Source organism: Mytilus trossulus, chromosome 10, assembly GCF_036588685.1.
Source record: "Mytilus trossulus isolate FHL-02 chromosome 10, PNRI_Mtr1.1.1.hap1, whole genome shotgun sequence".
Classification (NCBI taxonomy): Eukaryota; Metazoa; Mollusca; class Bivalvia; order Mytilida; family Mytilidae; genus Mytilus; species Mytilus trossulus.
The window spans coordinates 42505490-42518053 of record NC_086382.1 but is presented as its reverse complement, the minus strand read 5'-3'; the positions used below and the strand labels follow the sequence as shown (position 1 = coordinate 42518053).

Below are 12564 nucleotides of genomic sequence, written 5' to 3'. Positions count from 1 at the left end.
TATGTGACCATGTAATAATATCCAGTTATAAAAAAAATAATCAACCTGGATCCCTGGACTGTTTACAAAAGGTAGACCCAGGGTATGGGAAACAGCTATTCTTTAAAATGTGGCCTTACTGTTCATGGACTGCATGAAATAAAACTGTATTTCGTCTGAATAGATTAGTATGTAAAGACGCGTTGTCGGACTGGTTATGTTAGAATAAAAAAGGATTTTCTTTTAAAACAGGAAGCCCAGCAATACCCATTGCAAACAACATTGTTATATTCAATGATTATTTTTTTAGTTATTCGTCAAGCGTCTTGTATGATTTTTATTTTTATTTTATACCATTTTAGTGTGACCAAACAAACTACAAAAGGAATTGATTTAAAAAAAAGGTATATTTATATATTGCTGAAGAAAAGACTGAAATCGCGATACTGAAATATAGAAAAACAACTCAAAAAAATATAAGGTGCATTACTGTTAAATATGGCAGAAAAATCAATTTCAAACTTGTACATAAAAAACGGTAAGGTAAAAGAACAGGGAAGCATTAAGGTTTCATAATAGTTTAACTTAGATTAAAACATTTTTACTGAAAGATAAATTAAGTTGCATTCGGGGTTCGAGCGCATTTATTTTTATTTGTGTCATAGAAAATATGATCAGAGCTAATAAAAAAACATAAACTTATTTTAAATGAAATTATTGAGAGTATGTATTTGTAACATGGAAAATTTCTTAAAAAACATAAGGCCAAAATAAATAAAAAACATGTTTGTTTCTATTCCCTCACTCGGGTCAACAATAAGCCCCCAGTTCAAAAAATTATTTTCCACAAAAAAATCTAAATTATTTTTTTTCCTAAAAAAAAATTCGTTTCCATTTTTGAAAAGTGCTTGAAAGATAAAAGATTGATAATCTAAATAAATACACTCAAATTGAGAACAAATAACTAATAAGTGGCATCGACTGGACAAATCAAACAATTTATGTGACCATGTAATAATATCCAGTTATAAAAAAAATAATCAACCTGGATCCCTGGACTGTTTACAAAAGGTAGACCCAGGGTATGGGAAACAGCTATTCTTTAAAATGTGGCCTTACTGTTCATGGACTGCATGAAATAAAACTGTATTTCGTCTGAATAGATTAGTATGTAAAGACGCGTTGTCGGACTGGTTATGTTAGAATAAAAAAGGATTTTCTTTTAAAACAGGAAGCCCAGCAATACCCATTGCAAACAACATTGTTATATTCAATGATTATTTTTTTAGTTATTCGTCAAGCGTCTTGTATGATTTTTATTTTTATTTTATACCATTTTAGTGTGACCAAACAAACTACAAAAGGAATTGATTTAAAAAAAAGGTATATTTATATATTGCTGAAGAAAAGACTGAAATCGCGATACTGAAATATAGAAAAACAACTCAAAAAAATATAATGTGCATTACTGTTAAATATGGCAGTGGCAGTGGCATCGACCCAGTGATGTAAATAGTTATAAAAGGTACCAGGATTGTAATTTAGTACGCCAGACGCGCGTTTCGTCTACATAAGACTCATCAGTGACACTCATATCAAAATATTTTTAAAGCCAAACAAGAACAAAGTTGAATAACAATGAGGATCCAATATTCCAAAAAGTTGTGCCAAATACGGCTCAGATATCCTGGGGTAAAAAATCCTTAGTTTTTTGCGAAAAATTCAAAGAACATGGTTACTAAATCTTGTACACATTTAAACAAAGGGTGGCAATTTGTTGGTCAACTCCCAGTGATTGTTATTATCTTACATGCAATGAAATGGTATGTGAGATTTTGTTTATAGTACTGGACAGGATAAAACGTTATTCACGCCAAGTATTTCTTTATTCAATAAATGCAAATTTAACATTGACTTATAGGGAAAAATCAATGGTGGTACATATATTACACCTTTAAACAAATAACGTTGATTCAAAATATATTTAGAGAGATATTTATACAATAATAATATAAAACTGATAACGGAAATTTTAAACTATTTCCGGAAACTCTTTTTATCAAACAAGCTAGATATAACAATAGATAAATAATAATTTTCATATAAACTGGTTTATTCTTCATTATTTAAGATGAAATATTATGATTTAGTTTAGATGAATTGGAATGTAATATTGATAATAAGAGAGCAACTTTGGATTTCTTGTAAATAAATAAGGAGACCCTTCACTAGAATGTTTGACAATTGAAGTAAATTGTTGAAATTTTTTTTTATATATTGTTGTTCTTTCCATTGATTCCTTTTATTTTTCCTCATTATTTATTATGAAATAAACTCTTAATTCAAAGAAATATATATCCAGAAAGTAAAAATATCGATTAATTTAACAATTCTGTATTCAGACTGAGACTACTGATTTAAGAATACTCAAACATCAAATATCTAGAAAATTCATAGGAACACTATTTCCCCCAAGGGAACTATCAGAACTGCCTATTATAATTTGTTTAGAAAAACACCACAACAGGAAAATTCGGTAGACTTTCATTGTGGCAATCATCAACAAGAGTAAAAAAAAGTGTGAATGTAATTAATCAATTGAACACTAAATGCAATTCAAATTTTATAAAAGTATCTAACGCCACAAAAATCATTACAATCAATGGTGAAGCAAGGACACTAGATCTGAAGTTATTGTTAAATAGAAAAGGGGAATGTGTCAAAGAGACAACAACCACACCAAAGAGTAAAAACACAGCCGAAGGCAACCAATGAGTCGTCAGCACAGCGGATAAATCCCACACCCAGAGACGGAACTCAGCCTGCCCCTGAACAAAAATGTGTACTAGTGCCGTGAAAATAGAACACTCTGACGAATGTGTTTCAGTTAAACATCGTTGTTTATTTTCATTAGTTTTATTTTAAGATGAATGAGTTCACCTTTTTTCTTAGCATACATTAATATAAAATAGTTCCAATCCTAAAAGTAACTAATTAAAATAAATGTCAGTTTACATAATAAACAAAATCAATTATTCTGAATACGTAAAATATTTTGACTTCGTCACATCTATTTTTATATAATGGTGCTTTACAATATCGATAATGGTATTTTTTAGTAAAATATTGATGATGTAAACAACTTAATATCATTGCACGGCCTTCAATAATGAGAACCCTTATACCATATGGTAACCTATACATGGGATAGTGTGAAACAATTTGTAATAATTCTAAAAATAAAAAAACACAGTTTGAAATAAATAGTCAAATCTATCTCAAATATATTGGATTGTAGAGTCGCTCCCTAGGAGCATAATATTATGATACTGATTAATTGATCAGGTATATGACATAATACATGATTAAAAACGATAGATTATGTAACTATATCCATCAGATGTGATCATCGCACAATAGATGTATAATGCAAGTCAAAAATTAATTTAAATCTCGAACGCAGAAACCAAATAAGTTTGCGTGATATAAAATTGTAAAACTACTTGCGATAACGGTAAAACATACATACTAAAATTCTTGCTGAATGAAAATTAAAAAAACCAACTATTTATTGTAATATTTTGATCATTTTTGGAGCGGTATCATTGAAATTGTAAGCATGTATCTAGGCCATGACAAATTAAAAGTATTAAGATGAGTAACATTTTAAGTAAAATAAACAATTAAAGTAATTTCACTGTTACATAATTTAAAGTCAAATTATAATTTACCAATAACATTGTACATTTTTTATAAATGTTCTATATTTGGTGATCATAAATCACTATTTACGGTAATGTACTTCTATAAATATAAATTCATATCTATATATGTACATATGAATATATCTGTACTTTTACAACCTTACATAACCATGTATGTTATTTTCGTAAAATGAATAAGATTGTGGTTTCAAATGAACTTAAGAAGCATGTGGGCTATCAAAAAAGTTGTTTACACCTCCAAGTTGTTGAAGTACGTACAAGTTTGATAAATAAAGGGTCATTATGTGTCAAGTTTTGACGAACAGAAGGTCATTAAACCGATTAACATATCTTTTTCTGACCACAATAATATTGATGTTTGTTTACATTGTACGACCAAACGAGTAACAATAGTTATTTATAGGAAAAGTATGCTGTGAGTTCATTGTCTACCTATTTCCTTATTTTTGTCAGTGATATTTGCACATCTATGCTTATGGTTTGTTTATTAGTTACGTCTATATTGTAAGTGAGCAATGAAAAAAGAAAAATCACAAAAATACTAAATTGCGAAAATTCAAAACGGAAAGTCCCTAATCAAATGGCAAAATCAATTGATAAAGCACATCATACGAATGGACAACAAATGTCATGTTCCTGACTTGATACAGGCATTTTCAAATGTAGAAGTTTTTAAAAAAACGTTAGTTGTTTGTACCGACATTTTACTTATACTTTTCTAAATCAATTTCGTTCCGTACAAAGCTAAGTCATACACCTGTGTTCATAATCTAAGATGAATCTGGAAAAATCTATCGTTAGATAAATAGTAAATTATAAGATTGAAGTGAAATGATACATATTACATTTATATTAATTTATATAACATTGCATCGTTTTTTTGTATCTTGCATTTTTTTACTGAACTAGAATTATACCACTTTGACTATTTAAAACCAGTTATAGATTTCGTCTGAACAGGTTGGGTTTTTTGTGGGTGTTTTTAGTTACTGATATACATGTACTGTATATAATATTTAAAAAATACATTTATATTCTGATCTGTACAGTATCGCCTATACTAGCTTCGGTGCTGGAGTTGTCTACGTTGTCGACATACTGTATTAACGCTGTCAACAATAAACTTACGCGGCAGATGCGCTCGACTCAAGTCCTTAGTATCTAGAATTGTCATTTTTTTAAAGGAGTGTCAGTATTTCCCCGGAGCTGACCGTCATGAAGCAGCACCAACCCATAATACGCCCAGAGAGAGAAAGATGGAGAAAGAGAGAAAGAAACAGAGAATCATATGTGTTTAAACGCATTTCAACTCAGTGGTTAAGAAGAAAAATAAAACGATTCCATTATTCTTGGATATAATGTCAGGCATCAATATGTTTTACAGGAAAACATGTAAAAAAAGGTTTTTAATGATGAACAATTGAACTTTCATAACTTCAAAACATAATGAGATGAAATAATAAATTATTGTTAAAATATCGTTTGCCCATATAATTAATTCAGTTTGGGGAAAGAGTCCTGGGGAGCATCGCCGTTTTTTTTTATATTCTTTTGATTTCTCTCTCAATCTTAAGTTTTTTGTGTACCGTTTGATTTGTTTGTTTCTCTTCTTCGTTCAATAAATGTTTTTCTTGGGGTTTTTTCTCGACATATGGTTTTGATTGCCTCTTTTAATCATTTTTGTTTTTTTTATTAACTAATCTGCATTAATGTCATTGAATATGGTTTTGTGTTGTTAAACAAGTATTCTCATATCACATAACAAAAACGCTACTCTCAAAATATTCCCCTATAGATTTAATACTACAGAACACATGGTTTTTATCAAAATATAATTTCTTTAGGATGATTTCTCCAAAAATTCTTTATTATTTCGTTGGATTTTTTTTTTTTTTGTTTGCTTGGTGTGAGTTTTAAACTTTGGATTTCAATCATAATTACACTTTTGTAAAAAAATAAATAAAAAAAAAGAAGAAAGAAAAATGAAATTAAGTTTTTATGGTGAAAGGTTTTTTTTTCAATGTTTTCAAATGTATCATACTATTTTTAAAAGGTCTACAAAATAAATTATTCCTAAGAATACAAAATCATTCACAAGTTTCAAGTAAAAACGTTTTTTTTTTTCCTACCGCATTTTTGAAATTGTATTAAATACGTATTTATGGGTTGTAACATTCTTATGTATTAAAAGGGACATCGTATCGTTATAAATAAATGAATCATTACAAACCATTTCAAGGTCACAATATATTTTATTCTTTATAAATAAGGTTTTATAAGTCACACAACCACGTCTTTGACTCTACGTAAAATATGTATTTGACCTATCAAAAATAAGAAATTTAAGTGGGATGTGCCATATAACTTGTCTTGTTTGTGAAAGCTTTTCCTGTTTTATAATAATGAGTGTATGATAATAATGGTGTTTGTTTATTTCTGTTATGTATTCTTTATATTTATAACACTATTTCAAAAATCTGTTGGACGAATCCAGTGCGACAATGGAGAAACTATTTCAATGTCTATGTTTAAGGATTGTCATAGTGAATTACATAGTATCTTTGAACTTATATGTAGTTTATTTTCACCAAATATGGATTTAAATATTGCTGGTGAGTAGACATTTATCTAATCAAGACTTTACTTGATACTGCAATGGTTTTTTGAAGATAATTATAAATATATTACATTTATTTATAAATATATAATTTATATATGTTTTTATTCTTCAAATTAGTTATAATTGGTTGACAAATTTCATAGGTTATTCATTAAATCATAAAAAATACATTCTTCTATATTTACAAAAAATTATTCAATTAATTGTTGTGATTCTGTTTTCCAATATAATTGTGAAATATCTAAATTTGATACTTTTTTATGCTTGAGTCGTTATATAAGAAATTAAAAAAACATTTATTATCTTAAATTTTATTAATTGCATTTTAATAAAGTGATATGGAACGGATGAACAATAGTGCACGAGATCATTTTTCAAAGATACAATAAGTCAGACAAAAAATACCAAAAATGCCTTTTTAAAAGCCACCATAAAGTGTTAGCAATATCTAAATTTATATAATTTTCCCTTTTCGTTCTCGTATCGCCATGTAATGAATTAATTATTGGATCTTTTTAATTGAAATTTTTTTCTCAAAATATTGGAAGATTTAAGAAAAAATCCTCCATAAAGTGTTAGCAATATCTAATTTCATATAATTTTCCCTTTTCGATTACGTATAACGTGTATTTGAAAAAAAATTAATTAACTATTATCCAATATGAACTTCAAACCTATACATAAGAGTTACATTTAAGGTAAAACTGAACTGCTATGTTTCGTTCAATATTAATTATGTATACCAGGAAATGTTAACAATGGTATAATTGTCATTCCAGGTGCTCCGGTTGTTGGAGATAGATTAAATGCCACAGAAAGACTGGTTTGTGGTTGTTGTATGAATGATTGTAGTTTAACTGAACTTAGGAACTATTGTTGGTTGCAAAATACGAAGCTGTGACTTTCTGGTGAATTTATATTTATTATATACACATGTTAAAAATTGTTTGACAATATTTATTTTATCTGTTCACTTTCAAAGAAAAATAAAGTGTGCTGGTTTCCAAAATCCTTTTATATGTATTTTTTCTATGTGAATGTATCAACAAGAAAAACAAAAATGAATAAACAAATATTTTTGTATTTATATATTACCATGATACTATTAAAATTCATATTTTCAACGTACGCATTGTTGATTAAATGCTATATTCCAATTTTTTTCTCGTCCACTATGTATTTCATATATATATAAAACTGAATTTATGATTTAGTTTATATACAAATAATTGCAAAACATCATTTGTTTGATAAGAATCCATTCTTCTAGCAAAAGACATTTATGAGGGTATGGATGGGGGGGGTCTGTTATTCTGTAAACATTTAATTTTCACCCCATTTTTCTCTAATCTTTAAAAAATTAACCCCTTTTTTCTCTAATCTTCCAAAAATTAACCCTTTTATTCTCTAATCTTCTATTTTTTGGGTCATTATTCTCTAATCTTCATTTTTTAAGGGCATTATTCTTTAATCATTTAACCCCATCCAAACCCTCATTTATTGGCGTTCCAAAATTTGACCGTTGATTTCGAAATAAAAAAACATAAAAGGTACTAATGTAAAACTTGGTGTATAACAACCAATCAACACTATTTTATAGTCTTAATTGCTATAAAAAAAAAAAAAATATTTTACAAGGAAACACCAAAAAAAATCATAAAGATACATAAAGACACAAAGCAAAAATTAAAAACAAAAATTTTTAAATTACCATATATATAGTTCAATTACACAATGATGAGACGTAAAATACTTCCAGTTTTAAGTTGAAAAGCATTGTGAATTATATCATGTAGATGATTTATCAATATCATAGGGGAATTGGCGGTATACAGACAGAAAAAAATAAAAACTTTAAAGGAACTGTTTTGACTTAGATTTTTAGTATTTTGACTGACAATCGTTTTCCCTTTTTCAAAATCATAAAAACGGTATCTCATTTATACTCTTGCCTATAATATTATTGCGCATGTGTGTGTCCTGTGTAGACAATGCGTTGGACTGTCTGAGTTTTCCATAGTATGCGTATAATGTCAGTGATGGGGATTTTTGCACTTTTTCCAAAAAAATATGTTTGTTGGTAGAACCATTGTTATAAAATAAGTTGCAGTTGACAGTTAATAAAAACATAAAGTTTGCATTAAAAGAAACGGATAACCTGTATGAACGAAAATAGCCTTTTCAATATATTTCATACAGAAAGAAGCAATAACCCTAAGTGTTGTGTTATCTTTGTTTGAATCTTCAAAATTGATATTGAATATTTGAACTACTATTGTTGCCTCTAAAAAGAAAGACCATGGAAGTTTGTAATTTTCATTTTTGCTTTAGAATTACAATCTGCATTGTTTTGTCTCTGAAACTATTCAAATTATAATAATTAACATTGATAACACTGTATGTACTTGCAAATATTTCTTCATTATTAACTATTTCTGTACTAAAAAGTAAAAACACAAAAATACTGAACTCCGACGAAAATTCAAAACGGAAAGTCCAAAATCAAAAGGCAAAAGCAAAAGTCCAAACGCATCAAACGAATGGATAACAACTGTCATATTCCTGACTTGGTACAGTCATTTTCTAATGTAGAGTGGTAAGTCTTAGATATTACAGTTATTCTCCATTCTTTGAAGTGTTTGAGCTTTTGATTTTCCCATTTGCTTAGAAACTCTCCGATAAGAATTCTCCTCGGAGTCTTTTTTTTTTTTTAAATCATTTTACTTTTAATCACCTTTTTTTTTAATTGTTCATATATTAAATTTAACAAAAATGGAACAACAATTTGTTTATTGGTAAACAAGAAGTACCGCTACCTTATCCGAGGCTCGTTATCACTAACTCGTTTCGAACATTATATACTATGTCAATAATATAAAATAAGAAGCTCATCATTAAGATTATCGCACATATACTTATGTAGCAAATATATTTAATGCATAGGTTATAAAAAATATAGAGATTGAATTTTTAAGAAGAAAAATATAAAGATATATATCAAAAGTATGTCTAGATTTTTTAGCAATCAAATAACAAAAAACACAGAGAAAAATATATTATTGAAAGAAAAAAGAGAAAACAAGTTATTTAGAAAAATGTGAAAGATTTTTTTTTTCTATATGTTTAGATAGATTAAATAGTATTTTCTCATATAAAAGCCAATAATTCAAATGACAATTATATTTCTATTAATGTATAAACATATAAAACTGTAAAACCAAATAACTAATCTTTCACTTAAAAGATTGCAAAAGCAGTCATTCTTATCGTGTGTTTTCTATGTTGTGATGTTATGCTATTGTTTCAGAAAAAAGGGAGAAGGTTTGGTACCATTAAATAAAAGCAACAGTAGTATACCGCTGTTCAAAACTCATAAATCCATGGACAAAAAACAAAATCGGAGTAATATCATTTAAGATGATCCTGGGGACACCTGATAAAATCGGTGTTGTTGTGTCCTTGACAACAGCCGATTGACACCTTTTTATCCTGGGCGTCGTGTCATCCAGTATAATATTATTTGTTCTATTAGTTTTCATGCTATTAGGCTACCGGACTGGTAGAATCCTCGGGGACAGATTGTCCACCAACAGAGATTCCGGTCCGGTGGTGATAAATAAAGGCAACAGTAGTATACCGCTTTTCAAAACCCATAAATCCATGGACAAAAAACAAAATCGGGGTAACATCATTAACACGTGTAATCTCGCTGCAAATGTTTGCACCTGTCCTAAGTCAGGAATCTGATGTACAGTAGTTGTCGTTTGTTTATGTAATTTATACGTGTTTCTCGTTTCTCGGGTTTTTTTTTTAAATAAAATAAGACCGTTGGTTTTCCCATTTGAATGGTTTTACACTAGTAATTTTGGTGTTCGGTGTGAGCCAAGGCTCCGTGTTGAATGCCGTACATGGACCTATAATGGTTTACCTTTTTTAAATTGTTATTTGGATGGAGAGTTGTCTCATTCCACATCTTCCTGTATCTATTAGTACAAATATCTACTTTTTAACACCAATTAATTGTTCAATGCTATATAAAGCCTTTGTTTTAAATTTTAAATCTCCAAATATTGAATATTCTCTGGGGTTTTCTTTTGGGAAAGTCAATTCCTGTTTGATTTTACTGCAGCACATGTGAAGTTCGACAAACAAAAACAAATGCATTTATCTAGAAAACCAAACTATTGTGAATAAAAATTAATTCAAACAATTTTAATAATTAATGAAACCAAAAAAAAAAAAAAATAACCCAAACCCAAAACAAATCACCAGAACTGAGCGTAAGGAATATAAATTTCATTCAATTATTCATCAGTAAAAATTATTGAAAAATAAAAATTTAATTAAGACTTTATAACTTTTACCCGTCCGAAGCAGAGACATGTGTATATGTACGCCAATATTAATCATAAGCTTGAAATTGCGCTCTTTTTCTGAAATACTTTTAAAATTCTTTAGGATACTTATGAATAAAAGTTAACTGTAGCGAATTTTCAAACGTTTTTCCTTTAGATGTAGAGACTCGATTTACCTTAATACTTTTTGAACTTACCATCGAACATTTAAGAATAGAATGATAAACATATAATTCTAAACACTGATTACGAACTCATAATACAATCGGGGGTAACCGCATATCTGCAGCGAAAGCTACGCAGTATCAGAGTTGAAAAATAATACTCTTTTAATTTGAAGCGTTCGATGCGCTTTTCAGGATAAACCTTCGCCAAAAAGTCTCTAAATTTTAAAAGCCAGAAATTTACGTTTTTCTGCAAACTTTAGGAGATAGATATGAAGTTCTTAAAATATAACGCTAAATTCGTCTACTCAACAACTTTATGATGGAATTGAAACGCTTTTCATGTTTGCTATAGAAATTCTAAACTTATCAGCGAAGAAAAAAGTAACATAAAAATCATACCGTTGCTTAGGCACTCATAATGACTTTGTATTCAAACGTTTAACAATTCTTAACATCTAGCAATTATAATTTTGAATTTGAACTAGACAAAATTGAAAAGATCAAATTAGATATATTTACTTATTTCTAAAGGAAATGCTACTTGTTGTTTACCTTCGTTCGAATTTTACCACAAATATCCAGCGTATTCAGACTGTCCTAACAATGAACCAATAACTAAATCACAATTATTATCTAAAACAATAACAAACATATTTGTTTATAAAGACACAATTAACACTATGTTTTTTGTTAGTTTAAATTATTCTGAGACTGTAATTTTTATCAACAACAAAAAAGTTCGGTAGGTTGTTTACCTTGTTGTTTATTATGTCGACAAATGTCATACTGGAATTTATTACATATACAAATGTTTCATGGAAAGCAGGGTAATTAAACACTGTTTTTGATCATTTTTGAGGTCGTGTGTTCTTTCTTCCATATATTCAATAGGACATATAGAACTCGATTTACCTTTGAATTGGCAATGAACTTGTCATGTCATATGTTTATGTGTATCTTGGGTTTTATTTGACCGTTAGACTTACAATACATAGCCTTTTGATTCATGAACGTGTGGCTTTATTAGAAAATGTTGTAAGGGAGAAACAAAGTTTAAAGGGCCAAATTAAGTACGAATTGATAGGTTCGGTATCATTGTTCACAAGGACATTTTGATATATTATATATCAACATGAGGCATGATTCAAAACAAGAGAAAAATGTCTCAAAGTTTAATTACAAATGCATTGACAAGTCCAAATATGTAATCCATTTCTGCAACCAATCGGTCTTTACTTCCATCTAGAGGTATTGTAAGCAAAAACTGATTCTCTACATTAAGTTTCGACAGAGCCTATGATTTGCTTAGGTACAAAAACCTTATATAAAAATGGAAAGCTTCAACAATATAGGTAATGTTCCAAAAAGTTTCAACATATTTTCGGAAAGTCGCAGAATACAAGACAGATAAACGACAGTTGTTTACTCCTTCCATTATAAGAATTAAACGCCTTTTTATAGGAATGTATTGGTGTATAAACTCGACCAATTCCCTCAAAGGACTTTTATGATATATTTGAGAATGATTTGGTCCAGTTTATACACCATATAAAAAAAAATGTGTATGTGTGTATGATCTATCAACTGTCGATGATCACAAAACAGCTTTTTATCTCAGAATGCATTTTGTTCATTAATCATATAACAATTGTAATGCTCAGCAGATACTATTGTTTTTCACTTCCCTTATAATAGTCAACTCGATGAAGGAGTTTTTA

The 12564-nt window shown here is 28.7% G+C and overlaps 1 protein-coding gene and 1 long non-coding RNA gene across 2 annotated transcripts in view; one reads left to right on the top strand and one right to left on the bottom strand.

Moving 5' to 3' along the window:
* LOC134686258 (uncharacterized) overlaps nt 1–11511 on the bottom strand; it is a 46241-nt gene extending 34730 nt beyond the window's left edge. The window contains exon 1 of the transcript XR_010101582.1: nt 11399–11511. The gene's annotated coding sequence lies outside the window, so the exon portion shown is untranslated. The remainder of the gene's footprint in view (nt 1–11398) is intronic.
* LOC134686257 (uncharacterized) lies at nt 6005–7333 on the top strand. The gene is made up of 2 exons (XR_010101581.1): nt 6005–6316; nt 7104–7333. It is a non-coding gene; the product is annotated as an uncharacterized LOC134686257 (long non-coding RNA).
* Nucleotides 11512–12564: the final 1053 nt, after the last annotated feature.